The 15,204-nt window shown below is 38.7% G+C and overlaps 1 protein-coding gene across 7 annotated transcripts in view; it reads right to left on the bottom strand.

Annotated features, from left to right (window-relative positions):
- LOC118210363 (olfactory receptor 52E4-like) overlaps positions 1 to 15,204 on the bottom strand; it is a 29,075-nt gene that overhangs the window by 10,296 nt on the left and 3,575 nt on the right. For 4 of the 7 annotated variants that reach the window (XR_004761840.1, XM_035386488.1, XM_035386489.1 and 1 more), the window contains exon 1: positions 282 to 347. The exons of 1 other annotated variant lie outside the window; for it this stretch is intronic. The gene's annotated coding sequence lies outside the window, so the exon portion shown is untranslated. Of the gene's footprint in view, positions 1 to 281; positions 348 to 10,178; positions 10,227 to 15,204 lie in introns of those variants that run through there. 2 more of the 7 variants (XM_035386492.1, XM_035386486.1) reach the window with 2 other exon arrangements.

Here is a 15,204-nt window from a genome sequence, read left to right as displayed (position 1 = left end):
ACATCATGAATTATGCTATACTATATATGATGCACAGAGGTAAGCGCTAGGACATAGGTGCTAGGACATTTGATTTGACTCTAACCATGTAAATACTAATTTAAAAATAAATAAATAAATAAATAAGAAATAAATAGTTGGTAAACATCTCCAAAGTTAAAGGTGAGTAAGGGTATATATTTTCAGATCTAAGCTCTGAAACAAATGATCCAATTATGAAAAATGGTAATCTGACAAATAATATGACTTCAAAAGGGGAAGAATCCTTAGTCCTTACTCACCACAATCACCTTAGCAGAGAATAAGGTTAAAAAACGTTTTCTCCAGTTTGTCCAGCCTGGTTTCATATTTACAGTAGAGGAGCATTCACTCTCCTTTTGTACATCTTGCTCTGTGTGATTGCCATGGAAATGAACCTGGGGAACTCATTAACTACATTTACTCTGTCAGGACAATTTCTTTGGTTGTTGGTAAAATCGACAAGCTTAGGGACCCAAATCAGATCCCTAATTTCCGTAAGTCAATTAACAAGTAATTTAAGGATATCAGAGTAAGTGATTCTGGAACTGGATCGGAACAAGGGGATTACAGGTAAAATCTGAGATGATGCACTGCCATTATACCCTTTAGCAAAGTAAAGGACTCCATCTCTGTCTGTAGCCCTCTGAATAAAGTGAAAAATATACATAAATAAGCATTGTCAACTCCTACTGTCAATTAAAAATTTTCCCTGAATTTCGTTTTTCTGTCATACTGTGAAATCAAACTTTTGTAAGCTACAAAAGTTGCCATTTTGCAAAGTAAGTGGTTTTACAGGGATATTAATTCACAAACATGTCTGCACACCTATTAAGTACAGGATATATATATATATACACACACACACACATATATATATATATATATATATATATATACACACACACTCACCGGCCACTTCATTAGAGATGCGTTCAGAGATGCTCTTCTGCATACCTCGGCTGTAACGGGTGGTTATTTGAGTTACTGTTGCCTTTCTATCAGCTCGAACCAGTCTGGCCATTCTCCTCTGACCTCTGCCATCAACGTGGCATTTTCGCCCAGAGAAGTGCCGCTCACTGGATGTTTTCTCTTTTTCAGACCTTTCTCTGTAAACCCTAGAGATGGCTGTGCATTAAAATCCTAGTAGATAAGCAGTTTCTGAAATACTCAAACCAGCCCGTCTAGCACCAACAACCATGCCACATTCAAAGCCACTTAAATCACCTTTCTTCCCCATTCTGATGCTTAACTTGAATTTCAACAGATCGTCTTGACCATGTCTGCATGCCTAAATGCTCTGAGTTGCTGCCACGTGATTGGCTGATTAGATAGTTGTGTTAACGGCTGCAGTTTGCAGTTGAACAGGTGTACCTAATGAAGTGGCCAGTGAGTGTATATATGTATATATATATATATATATATATATATACAGTATGCACATGGGAATATAAACATAATTATTCATATTTGTCCAAGTGTAATTGGCCGATTAAATAAAGTCATGGATAACTGCTGTGCATACAGCTACCCACAATCAATCAATCAATCTTTATTCCGGACTGAGTGTCCATATATACACAAACAGGTTAAGACAAACAGACAAAAAAGACCGGTCACAAATCAAACAAATCACTTTGATTCTCATTTTGGGGTACAAATATTATTATGTGATGTATATATTTAATATATTGCGCTGGTCCAATTTATCTTTTATCTGCTGAATTTATCAAAGTAATTAATAGTATGCTGCCATCTTAAAACCATGCAAACAGTTCGATATAAAAGAGAATTGAGCCTTGCTCTGCACGAACTAAATGTAAACTGTTACTATTTATTGATACCCTGTACAGGGTAAGGCCATGTCAGATGCCATAATGACCTTCTAGGGAATCATATCTATTATATCTAACTAGAAAAGCTAGGTCATGCTTTTGTTACTTCAAGATTAGATTACTGCAATGCTCTTTTGTCTGGATGTGCAAATTCCTCTCTGAAAGGGCTCCAGCTAATTCAAAATGCAGCAGCTTGTATTCTCACCAGAACAAGGAGATTCGAACATATCAGCCCGGTGCTAGCATCGCTTCACTGGCTGCCAATTAAATTCCGAATAGACTATAAGATACTACTCCTTACTTTTAAAGCCTTACATGGGCTTGCCCCTTTGTACTTATAAGGAATAAGTAAATCATTTATTTCCTCACGAACGCTCCGTTCGCAGGGTGCAGGCCTCCTTGTTATTCCTGGAATAGCTAAAAGTACCATAGGTGGTAGAGCCTTCTCCTATCGTGCTCCCCTCCTGTGGAACAAGTTGCCTGCCCATGTTCGGGGCGCAGACGCTATCACCTTATTTAAAGCTAGGCTCAAAACATATCTTTTTAATCTCTCCTATATTTGAGGGGCAGGAGTGGGTGGCGGGCATAGCTATAGAGTCTCTGGTGGACTGAGCGGTTAGTGCTGTCACTGGATCATCATTGGTAATGCTTTGTTAAGCTGAACCGGTCATGGTCTGGTGATGACTGTCTCAAGCCTGCCCTCATGGCTGCGCTGGCCCCTGCCTCTGTTTGCCTTAGCTATGCTGCTATAGCCTTATTCTGCCAGGGTTTTCCTTATTGCACGCAGGCACCTCTGTCTCTTCTGCTCTGCTTTTTTATTTTTGTTTTGAAAAGTTTTTTTGAGAATTCCCTAACCTCATCTGTGTTCAGCACATAAATTATTGGGTTCAGCAAGGGTGTAAGGGTCTTTGCAATTGACAAATTAAATATCCTGACATTAGGCTGAAGGGTTGAAGTTAGTGAAACAATCAAGATGCCTATTATTGGAAGAAAATATAAAGACACCAGCATTAGGTGTGCAGAACAAGTCTTAATGGCTTTAAATCGCCCTTCCCATGAAGCTATTTTAGACAGTGCACCAGCAATAAAAAAATAAGACAGTACAATCAAAAGAAAGGGTACATAAATCCATAATATCATATGAACTTTTGATATCATATAATTCATAGAACTGTCATTGCATGCCAAACTATATATGGCCCCATGATCACAGAAGTAGCTTTTTACCACGATTGATTTACAAAAGGACAACCTAGTAATTGAAGCCACCATTAAAATAATTAAAAATGAATTATATGTCCACGCCAGTGTTAACAATACAGTCATGGCTTGCATAGTGATGATGGCATGGTGTGGCAAGTATATAGCCACCAATCTATCATAGGCCATAAGGGTAAGACTGAGAGACTGCAAACAGGTAAAGAACAACACAAAAAACGTGTTGGCCAAGCATGCGTCAAAGGAGATGTATTGGGAATTGAAAAGAAACATTGCAATTACATTTGGAATGAGAGCAGTGCTTTCCCCCAAGTTCGCTAGAGCCAAATTAAAAACGGCCATATACTTTGGGGTGTGAAAACTGCGCTCAGTGTATATACTGAATATTACAAAGGAGTTCCCCAAAACAGTGACCACAAAAACAAAGCACAGGAAAATAAAGTAGTACTTCACATGGCGCATGTTATTCAAACCATTGATGAAAAAAACGGGGGACGCACAAAACTTGTATTCAGAGAGATGGTGAAATTCAGGGAGCTCATAGCAGATGTGTTTAATTTTTCTTCTCTTTGTTGCTTTACTTTTGTTTTTCTTTGTCCTGTAAGTAAAAAAATTAAAAAATAAAAAAGGACATATCGACTGAATAACTCAATTACAACTAATGCAGGTGATTTATTTTCGAATTCTGAATACGCTTAAGATTGCATGAACAAAACTACGTCATGTCCTATACTTGTTTTAACCGTCACATTTATTATCAAGCAGTTTTTAAAATCTCCTTTCTTGCCATAAACAACGGGAGACCAGCGTTTTCATTCCAATACTGAGCATTGTACCAAGCATGAAAATAAAATAACTAACGAAACATGTCAGTAAAAACGATCACCGTAAAACCAACTACATGCAATTCTGATGTATTTAATGGTTACACACAGTCTGTACTTATGTTAACTCCTCTGTACTTGCCAGTGTGCACTTTCAGGCACTGTAAAATTGCATTGTCTGTATTTCTAACAGCTTTGGTGCCACAGTAAACAGTAGGTTACACATATTACACAAAACCTCACCATAATCATGGTTTATTATTATTTCAGCAGCTTACCAAGAATCAAATGTAACAATCAGTGCAAAGAAATTAAATGTCATGGTTTTCATAAGATTTGGAATCATTTTGCATGCATGCGACATCTAGGTGGCCCTTGATTTTTCCTAAATAGGATCTGCAATTATGTAACACATACAACAAAAGAGGCACCAATTGTAAAGCGCTATATAAATGCAGTCCATTTACCAAAGTGAGGCTGGCTTTTTAGGTCGAGTACTGAGCATGCAAATAAAATGGTCGGCACCGCATGAGGTGAAGTCTAATGTCCAACGAACAATATCTGCCAATTACTATCCATTTGTATCACGGCATGGAAATTGGCTAAGTAAACTGTGTCAGAGAAATTATGTCCGTGCACTTTTGAAAAACTAGTTTCACAATTTATTAAACTTTCTCCAAGGTGTTTCGAAGATTGTGATCAACAAATACGATTTTTATCATTTTACATTGTTACAATTGTACTTATCTGGCTAAACTTTATTTGACCCAGAAGCATACAGTACATTAATGGGGCAAACATATGTCTGGATAGGTTTGTACAATTCGATATGTAATTAATAGGCCTAAATATTTCTAATTTTTATCTGTTTTTAATTTGTTTATCCCCCTCACCCCCTTTCTGTAGTGTGACTGATTGTATGTTTCTTAGTATAAATGTCTGTTTCTGTAATGTGAATGTTACATACTGCAAGGAAAATGTCCTATGGGGATAATGAAGTATTGTATGTATTTATGTACGTATTTACAGTAGCTATTTTACAACCGGTATTTATGTTAAGTTGCAAATATACACTTGTACATTTTGTAAAAATTAGCTTGATAACCAAGAATCAATATATCTTTTCTGGAGTGTAAGTTTTAGTATTTTACCCCAAAGGATTCAAACAATTTGATGCGCCTATGCAATAAAAAGAAGTTATTTCATGTTGCTGTTTGCACATTCTTTTAAAGAAGGTAGACAACTGTTTCAGGTTTGAAGAGTGTTGTTTTAGGCAGGGGTATCATCAAAATGTGAACGTCATGAAACAATATTACGTGGGGTTTGTATGTCAAATGATAGAGAATGGATTTATCATTTCACACATAATCTTTGGGTTCCCTGCAAAGATTATGCAGTTGCAAAAGCAATAGTTTTCATTTTTAAGGCAATTATCAGTTAGCCAGCAAGCCAGTGTAATAAGTTAGAGGGTTGCCTGAGTCCAAGGGGGGATTTGCATCTATACTTCTCACTCGTTCAACGGTCATACATGCAAATACGCTACCAGTGAGCTACTAGTAAACTAGCTCCGATGGCCGTAAACGGGTCTGGTAAGCCAAAGTGTTAGAGTAAGTACAGGTGCTGTCTGTTTGGTGTCCGTGGGGGTCACGATAACAGACAGTGTCAGTGGGGGTCCCGGGCCTTGTTGATGAGGCCAGCTGCAGTCGGGAAAAAACTGTTGTGTCGTGAGGTTTTGGTCCTGATGGACCGCAGCCTCCTGCCGTAGGGGAGTGTTTGAAAGAGTGTGTGTGTGTGTGTGTGTGTGTGTGTGTAGATATATATATATATATATACACACACTACATTTCCAAAAGTAGGTGGACACATGAACATCATGCCCATATGTACTGTTGAACATCTCATTCCAAAACCATGGGCATTAATATGGAGCTGGACGCCCCTTTGCTGCTGTATACACGCACATATTAGGATTGCTACAAGTATGTAGACTCCAAAGATCTTAAGGCCTTTTGTTTTTCCGTTGCAGAGATGAGGAACACCAGGAAAACTTTTGTAGCTAATTCCCTATCACTAGAACAGTCACTCACAGATTTGCAGCTTTAGTGACCTGACCTGTGACCAATCATATACAACAAAGCTTTGCACCCAAACAGGATCAAAATGTTAAATTGTTTCAGCTGACCCTCAGAGAAACAGACTGTAGTGTGGAAGCAGATTTAACATAAGGTACCTATGGTCACATGGACAGAAATTGGGATATGTACTGTACACCTGGATGTGTCACACTGAAATCAGGACATCCTTTGACAGTGTGGCCTGTATTTATAAACATGTAAATGAAAAGTTAGTTTAGAAACATGCCCAGCTGTGTTTGTGAAGAGGGAAAAAACACTTTCATTTTATATTTATAATAAAAAGCATTTTTAACTGAAGTCTCCAAAAGGTTTCGGCAGGCTTAATTCCTGCAGCCTTTTGTCTTAGAGTCAACTGGCTAAAATTCTGAATAAGGCAATAATAAAATAAGGATCAGTCCTCTTAAACATAGTGTATACTGCAAACATTATTATTACATTTACAGCTTTATAAACTGCTGGCTCCTCCTGAAACACTTTATTGTTAGTTAGTTTGGCCTCTGTTTCAACATACAAATCCCTCCAGCAAATAATAATTATTCACCAGTGGTTTCAGAACTCAGCTTGCTCCCTGGGCATTTGTGTCCTACTGAGCTATTAATTTAATATTGAGGTTTCAATTGAATAATGGCTTGCTGTAATGCTCTTGAGGGATAAAACAGAGCAGGCGTAAACACACAGACATACTATAGGTTTAAACACATACTGTATAAATACTCAAAAAATGTTTGGGTAGGAGCGCTTCCTGGACTCAAATTGAGTTTGTTTGAGGTGCTCCTTGGATGGGATACGTATAGACATCAAAATCAAAGAAAACTCCAAGGCACTCTCTTTTTAACAATTAAAATGCCTTTATTTTCATGGCTTGGTCATATTAAACCTTTAAAAACAAACTCCGACGCATTTGCCAGCAGCCATACCACCACAAACTCTGCTCCTGCCGACTGGCTGATGCTAAGTGTGGATTTGGTTAGTACTTGGATTGGAGACCACCAGGGAATACTGAGTTTCTGCTGGAAGTGGTGTTGGTGGGCCAGCAGGGGGCAATCTTCCTTCTGGTCAAATAAACCCCAGTGCCTCAGTGCAGTGACAGGGACACTGTGCTTTAGGAGATGCCATCTTTCGGATGAGACGTTAAAACTGAGGTCCTGACTCACTGTGGTCATTAAAGATCCCATGACACTATTCGCAAATAGTAGGGGGTTCCCTGGTGTCCTGGCTCTCGCAAAAACTTGCCACCTAATCATCCCCTGATTTAATTGGCTAAAAAAATGTTCTCTCCCTCCAGTGGAGCTGCTCAGTGGCCAACAATAGAGGATTGTGATTGTACTGGGCAGCTCCCAGGTGTGAATGTGTATGAGTGTGAAGCAGGGCGTTTCTGCAAAAGAGCATCCGTGCTCAGCGAACCTACCCTGGGTAAATAAAGGTTAAATAAAAATGAAAAATAAATAAAATTTCAGCATCAAGCTTTCGTCAGGGAGTCAAACAGAAAAAAAAAGCTTAATGCTGAAATGCGTCGAGAGTTTGTTTTTAAATGTTTTTTCAGGGTTTAGGTGGCAAATTCAGGCAATATATTTATGATGTGATCTTGGAATGTTTCCCACAGGCAGGCAAAATTCTCACAATGGAGGAAAAAGTGCATTTCTGTTTCTCCTCTGTCATGCAGTGACCGCCAATACAGTTGAGACCAAAAGTTTGCATTCACCTAGGCTAAAGACATTCAATCTCAATTTTTCACATCTCTACACTTTTCATGTTACCATACATTTCATGTATTAAGTCTATTAGGATATGTACTTTATTTCCATAAGAGGTCATTTCAAAATAATAGGTAAGAGACAGATTTATTTCAGCTTTTATGTACTATATCAGATTTTCACTGGGTCAAAAGTTTACGTACACTTTGTGAGGAATCAGTTTTGTTGCTCTTCTTAGGAACCTTTTCCAGAGTCTCTATATCTTTCTTGTAGTATGGTCCCCACAACTGCATACAATAATCCAAGTGTGGTCTAGCAAATGTATTGCATGAAATAAGTATAACTTCCTTGGATTTATACTCAATACTTTTGGCTATATTGTGGCATCCTGTTTGCCTTTTTTTATTGCTATAGCACACTGTGCCTAAAACTTGAAAGGCTTTGATCAAACATTGCTCCCAGGTCTTTTTAAAATTGAGCACATTCCATTTGTGTTCCTCCCATAAAGTAATCCTGCCTAATGTCCCTTAGCAGACTAAAAACTGACAATTCTTGGTTTTGAAAATTATATTTTGAGAATTTCTTAACATTTGCAACCATTTCCATAGAGGCTAAGGAATTGTAACTGCTGCCTCCACCTCTGGTTTCACAGACTGCAGTTTGTGATACAGTTAAAAGCAAAAGTCTTGTAATATGAATTTGTTCCATTTTTTAGTTTTTTTTATTTCTGTTGCAGTTTTGTTTTTGTTTTTTTATTTAGAAGTTTTTAGAGAATACCCTTACCTCTTCTGTGTTCAGCACGTAAATGATTGGGTTCATCATGGGGGTAACGGCCTTTACAATTGACAAAATCATTATACTCACATCAGATTTAAGGGTTGAAGTTAGTAACGTAATGTGCGTGCCTATTACTGGAAGGTAATGTAAAGACACCAGCATTAGGTGTGCAGAACAAGTCTTAATGGCTTTAAATCGCCCTTCCCATGAAGCTATTTTAGACAGTGCACCAGCAATAAAAAAATAAGACAGTACAATCAAAAGAAAGGGTATATAAACAAATAATGTCACATTAAATCTTGATATTACATGATTGATAAAATTGTCATTGCATGCCAAACTATATATGGACTCATGTCGACAAAAATAGCTTTTTACCACAATGGATTTACAAAAAGACAATCTGGTAATCAAAGCCACCATTAAAATAATTAAAACTGAATCATATGCCCACACCACTGTTAACATCACAGCCATTGCTTGCATTGTGATGATGGCATGGTATCTCAGTGGCGAGCATATTGCCACCAATCTATCATAGGCTAGAACGGTAAGAGTGAGAGACTGTAAACTGGCAAATAAAAACACAAAAAACATGTTGGCCAAGCAAGCGTCAAAGGAGATGTATTGTGAATCAAAAAGAAACAATGCAATTACATTTGGAATGAGAGCAGTGCTTTCGCCTAAGTCAGCTACGACCAAATTAAAAATGGCCAAATACTTTTGTGTGTGAAAACTGCGCTCTGTGTATATAATAAACATGACAAAGGAGTTTCCCAACAGAGAGACCACAAAAACAGAGCACAGGAAAATATAGTAGTATTTGGCATGGGGCATGTTATGAAAACCAGTGATGAAAAAGAATGGGGGACGCACAAAAGTTGTATTTAGAGAGAGGGTGGAATTCAGGGAGCTCATTTCAGGGTCTTATTTCTTCTCTTTGTTGCTTTACTTTAGTTTTTCTTGCCCTGTATGTGAAGAAAAACATACCAACTGAATAACGCAATTCAATTTAATGCAGTTGATTTCTTTTTTAATTTCTGAAAACATTTAAGATTACATGAACATGATTACCTACGTAGGATCCTACAAATCATTATTTGCCATCACATTATTTATCATGAAGTTTATTTAAATAAGCTTTCTTTCCATAGACAAAGGTACGGGGCGACATAGGTCAGGAGGTAAGAGCGGTTGTATAGCAGTCGGAGGGTTGCCGGTTCGATCCCCGCCCTGGGCGTGTCGAAGTGTCCCTGAGCAAGACACCTAACCCCTAACTGCTCTGGCGAACGACAGGCACCAATTGTAAATCGCTTTGAATAAAAGCGCTATATAAATGCAGTCCATTTACCAAAGGGAGACTGGCTTTTCAGGTCGAGTACTGAGCATGCAAATAAAATAGTCAGCACCGCATGAGGTGAAGTCTAATGTCCAACAAACAATATCTGCCAATTACTATCCATTTGTATCACGGCATGGAAATTGGCTAAGTAAACTGTGTCAGAGAAATTATGTCCGTGCACTTTTGAAAAACTAGTTTCACAATTTATTAAACTTTCTCCAAGGTGAAATCCATCTCCTTCATAACACCAGCTTCTTGTAATTTTGCTGTGTAAAAAAGGTAACCTGAGAAATATTACCATCTCAAAAGAGGAAGAATGCTTAGTAATTACCCACCACAATCACCTGAGCCGATAATGAGTAAAAAGGTGTCCTCCAGTTTGTTCAGCCTGGTTTCATATTTACAGTAGGGGGACATTGATTCTCCTTTTATACATCTTGCTCTGGGGTTTTCGGTACATGCGCCATGGTGATCAACCTGGGGAACTCATTAACTCCAGTAACTCTGTCAATACAGAATCTTTTTTTTTTGTAGAGAAAACAAGATTAGTTACCAGACTGTGATTCCATATTGCCTAATTTCGTGAACAAGTACAATTTAATTTGAGGATAGCAGAGTATACAAATAATTAGTAAAAAAAAAAATAACAATAAATGGGATCAATCATTAATAGTGGAAATAATAAGCAATTCAGCTGTGTTACGCCAAAAACATTTTTTAAATGACAACATTATGTTTGAAAAATTGTCTGCATCCATTGTTTTGGGTGTATGAGAAGCATATCATAAGTAAAATTCATTATTATTATGATTATGATGATTATTATTAGCATTATTATTAATATTGTTATATTTTTCCCACGGCGCGCAGGACTGCCTGCCACCGTGAGCTATGCATGACAAATTGTGGTCAGTCACTCATGGACGACCTGAGAAGGACGTTTGGTAGGACACATGCGCAGGTGGTGCTTCGTTTAGTAGGACGCATGCGCAGGTGCATCTCCCAAAATCACCGCTTCGAACGGCACAAGATTTTCAAGCACAGCTTTATCGCCTATCGCTACTTTAGCTAACCCTAACATGTTAGCGTTTCACCTACTTTAGTTAACCTAGTTAGCACGTACCACTGATACAGATGTATGGACACACGGAGGAGAACAAATAACGTTACAGAGCTGAGGACATGCCATAGCTAGCTAGCTATATAGTTAGCCAAGTTTTACTCATGACACTTTGTACAGGTGCGCCGTGGGTCTGGATGGTTTCGTGCTTATTGTTTCGAAGATTGTGATCAACAAATACGATTTTTATCATTTTACATTGTTACAATTGTACTTATCTGGCTAAACTTTATTTGACCCAGAAGCATACAGTACATTAATGGGGCAAACATATGTCTGGATAGGTTTGTACAACCTCTCTAAGCGATTTCGGTTTCGCATTGGGTTCGGTTTTCAAATTTGGCAGTACCAGTTGGCCTTGGTCAGGTCAGGTCTCAAGGTCCCGGATATGAGCTGGGTTTGGTCTTAAATTTCAAGCCCGTGCAGACCTCTTGTGTGGATAAGTATATTTTTGTGTGGATTGGAGCGCACAGACTGCGAGAGGAAAGTCTCAAAATAAAAAAGGAAACTCTCAAACTTATGTCACTGAACGCACGCGTGTCTTTTGATCCGCAAATGCAGATTCAACACTTCATAGGCCAATAGTACATTTGAGCATGTCTTATTGCAAAAAATACATGTGGAAATTAGAAACATATTTTTTGGTTTTTCATACAAAAAGTATTTGTGCAAACGGAAAATATGTATTTACTGCACATTCATTTAAAATACAATTTACAATACTTTAGTTGAGAGATATTTGTGCATATACTGAATATGATGACTTTATAGCAGATTATGTATGTTTGATTATGTTTTGCTTTGTCCAGTTACTTTTTCTCCCCTAAAATGGGGGACACTATGTATAAAGAGGGATGTAATTCATACACGGATCACCCCATATTGATGTAAATACAGTGTGTATATATCAGAATCAGAATCAGAATCAGAATCAGGTTTTATTGCCAAGTAGGTTTACACATACGAGGAATTTGTTTTGGTCAGGTGGTGCATAACAGTGAACATAAAATAAGATAAATAAAATAAACATAGTGCAATAAAAACATAACACAAACATAGTGCAAACGGTAAACAGTAAACAATAAACAATAGTGCAAGGGGATAAAGTGTTATAAGTACAGGTGCTGTCTGTTTGGTGTCCGTGGGGGTCAGGATAACAGACAGTGTCAGTGGGGGTCCCGGGCCTTGTTGATGAGGCTAGCTGCAGTCGGGAAAAAAACTGTTGTGTCGTGAGGTTTTGTTCCTGATGGACAGCAGCCTCCTGTCGGAGGGGAGTGTTTGAAAGAGTGTGTGTGTGTGTGTGTGTGTGTGTAGATATATATATATATATATATATATACACACACTACATTTCCAAAAGTAGGTGGACACCTGAACATCATGCCCATATGTACTGTTGAACATCTCATTCCAAAACCATGGGCATTAATATGGAGCTGGACGCCCCTTTGCTGCTGTATACACGCACATATTAGGATTGCTACAAGTATGTGGACTCCAAAGATCTTAAGGCCTTTTGTTTTTCCGTTGCAGAGATGAGGAACGCCAGGAAAATTGGTTTGTAGCTAATTCCCTATCACTAGAACAGTCACTCACAGATTTGCAGCTTTAGTGACCTGACCTGTGACAAATCATGTACAACAAAGCTTTGCACCCAAACAGGATCAAAATGTTAAATTGTTTAAGCTGATTCACCAGTGGTTTCAGAACTCAGCTTGCTCCCTGGGCATTTGTGTCCTACTGAGCTATTAATTTAATATTGAGGTTTCAATTGAATAATGGCTTGCTGTAATGCTCTTGAGGGATAAAACAGAGCAGGCGTAAACACAAAGACATACTATTGGTCTAAACACATACTGTATAAATACTCAAAAAATGTTTGGGTAGGAGCGCTTCCTGGACTCAAATTGAGTTTGTTTGAGGTGCTCTTTGGATTGGATACGTATAGACATCAAAATCAAAGAAAACTCCAAGGCACTCTTTTTAGCAATTAAAATGCCTTTATTTTCATGGCTTGGTCATATTAAACCTTTAAAAACAAACTCTGACGCATTTGCCAGCAGCCATACCACCACGCACTCTGCTCCTGCCGACTGGCTGAAGCTAAGCAAGTGTGGATTTGGTTAGTACTTGGGTTGGAGACCACCAGGGAATACTGAGTTTCTGCTGGAAGTGGTGTTGGTGGGTCAGCAGGGGGCAGTCTTCCCTCTGGTCAAATAAACCCCAGGTCGTTTCTGCAAAAGAGCACCCGTGCTCAGCGAACCTACCCTGGGTAAATAAAGGTTAAATAAAAATAATAAATAAATAAATAAATAAAATTTCAGCATCAAGCTTTCGTCAGGGAGTCAAACAAAAAAAAAAGCTTGATGCTGAAATGCGTCGAGAGTTTGTTTTTAAATGTTTTTTCAGGGTTTAGGTAGCAAATTCAGGCAATATATTTATGATGTGATCTTGGAATGTTTCCCACAGGCAGGCAAAATTCTCACAATGGAGGAAAAAGTGCATTTCTGTTTCTTCCTCCTCTGTCATGCAGTGACCACCTATACAGTTGAGGCCAAAAGTTTACATTCACCCAGGCTAAAGACATTCAAACTCAATTTTGCACTTTTCATGTTACCATACATTTCATGTATTAAGTCTATTAGGGTCTGTACTTTATTTCCATTAGAGGTCATTTCAAAATAATAGGTAAGAGACAGATTTATTTCAGCTTTTATGTACTATATCAGATTTTCACTGGGTCAAAAGTTTACGTACTCTTTGTTAGGAATCAGTTTTGTTGCTCTTCTTAGGAACCTTTTCCAGAGTCTCTATATCTTTCTTGTAGTATGGTCCCCACAACTGCATACAATACTCCAAGTGTGGTCTAGAAAATGTATTGCATGAAATAAGTATAACTTCCTTGGATTTATACTCAATACGTTTGGCTATATTGTGGCATCCTGTTTGCCTTTTTTTTATTGCTACAGCACACTGTGCCTTAAACTTGAAAGGCTTTGATCAAACATTGCTCCCAGGTCTTTTTCAAATTGAGCACATTCCAGTTGTGTTCCTCCCATAAAGTAATCCTGCCTAATTTTGCCCCCCCCCACATGCAGAACTATATTTGACTGCACTGAATTTCATTTGCCAGGTTTCCACCCCCTGGATTTTATTTAAATCTTCTTGGATTACATAGCCAGTTAATTGAAGTCACCCATAATAATAGTCTCACATTATTCACATTATCACACTAGGTTTGAGGTTCTGCTCCTAATCGTTTTTGCTAGCTCCACAAATTTGTCGTGCAGATCCTCAAACCTGCCCTTACCTATGCCATTGGTTCCTACGTGAACCATGACTAGTGGATCCCTCCCCACTCTGGCCAGGAGCTTGTCGGCAACTCCAGGAGATCGCCTACCTGGGAACCAGGAAGGCAACACACTGTACAGGATTTCTTTTCATGCAAACAGACTATGCTGTCTACCCCCCCTAATAACTGAGTCCTCCACTATCACTCACTCCCTTTTCCAGGAGGATGTGGCCATCTGGGTGCCCGGTGGCTCATCAGTTATCCCACTAAACTACAGCCAGAGGCACCACCAGGGATTCTGGGCCCCATGAAACAAGCTCACATTGGGCCCCCTCCACCCGAGAAAATCCTATGTTCTAATATTTTCTGTGGGTCCCTGTCAGTCAGGGCTTTTGGAATCATCCTACCCCCCCCCCCCCCCCCCCCCCCCCCCCCCCCCCCCCCCCCCCCCCCGCCTTTACAGCACCCCGGACTACAGCCAATGTTAGCACATAACCATAAGGGCAAACCACCTAACTACAATTATAATTTGCTCCTGAGTGGTTGAAAAACCACAAAAAAGCTCTGTTCAGGAAGAAGGTGGCCAAATGATCTAATCAGTTATTTTGCTAGCCAAGTGCTTAATGGAGGAAAAACGTGTAAAATTACCCCGTCCCGTAATGTCAACCAAGATGTTCACCTTAGGAGCAAAACCATCTTACCTTATAACACTTATAATATGGTTTAAAAATAAATAAATAAAAGAACTCTAACTAATATGAAACACACTATTGAAAGCACAATTCAATCCTGTTACAAACTTTTCCTAACACTACCAGACTCCTTCCTCTCACTCTTACCACCACAAACAGGAAATACATGTCAGACACAAGCAATCAAGCAAGAGAGCAGCAATCCAGCAAATGTGAATCCTGTGAGTTGTGCTCAAGCCTGTTGTTTCAAAATTACC

The sequence above is a fragment of the Anguilla anguilla genome, chromosome 12 (assembly GCF_013347855.1).
Source record: "Anguilla anguilla isolate fAngAng1 chromosome 12, fAngAng1.pri, whole genome shotgun sequence".
Taxonomy (NCBI): domain Eukaryota; kingdom Metazoa; phylum Chordata; class Actinopteri; order Anguilliformes; family Anguillidae; genus Anguilla; species Anguilla anguilla.
Note: the sequence above shows the minus strand (reverse complement) of the source record. Positions and strands in the feature narration are given on the sequence as shown.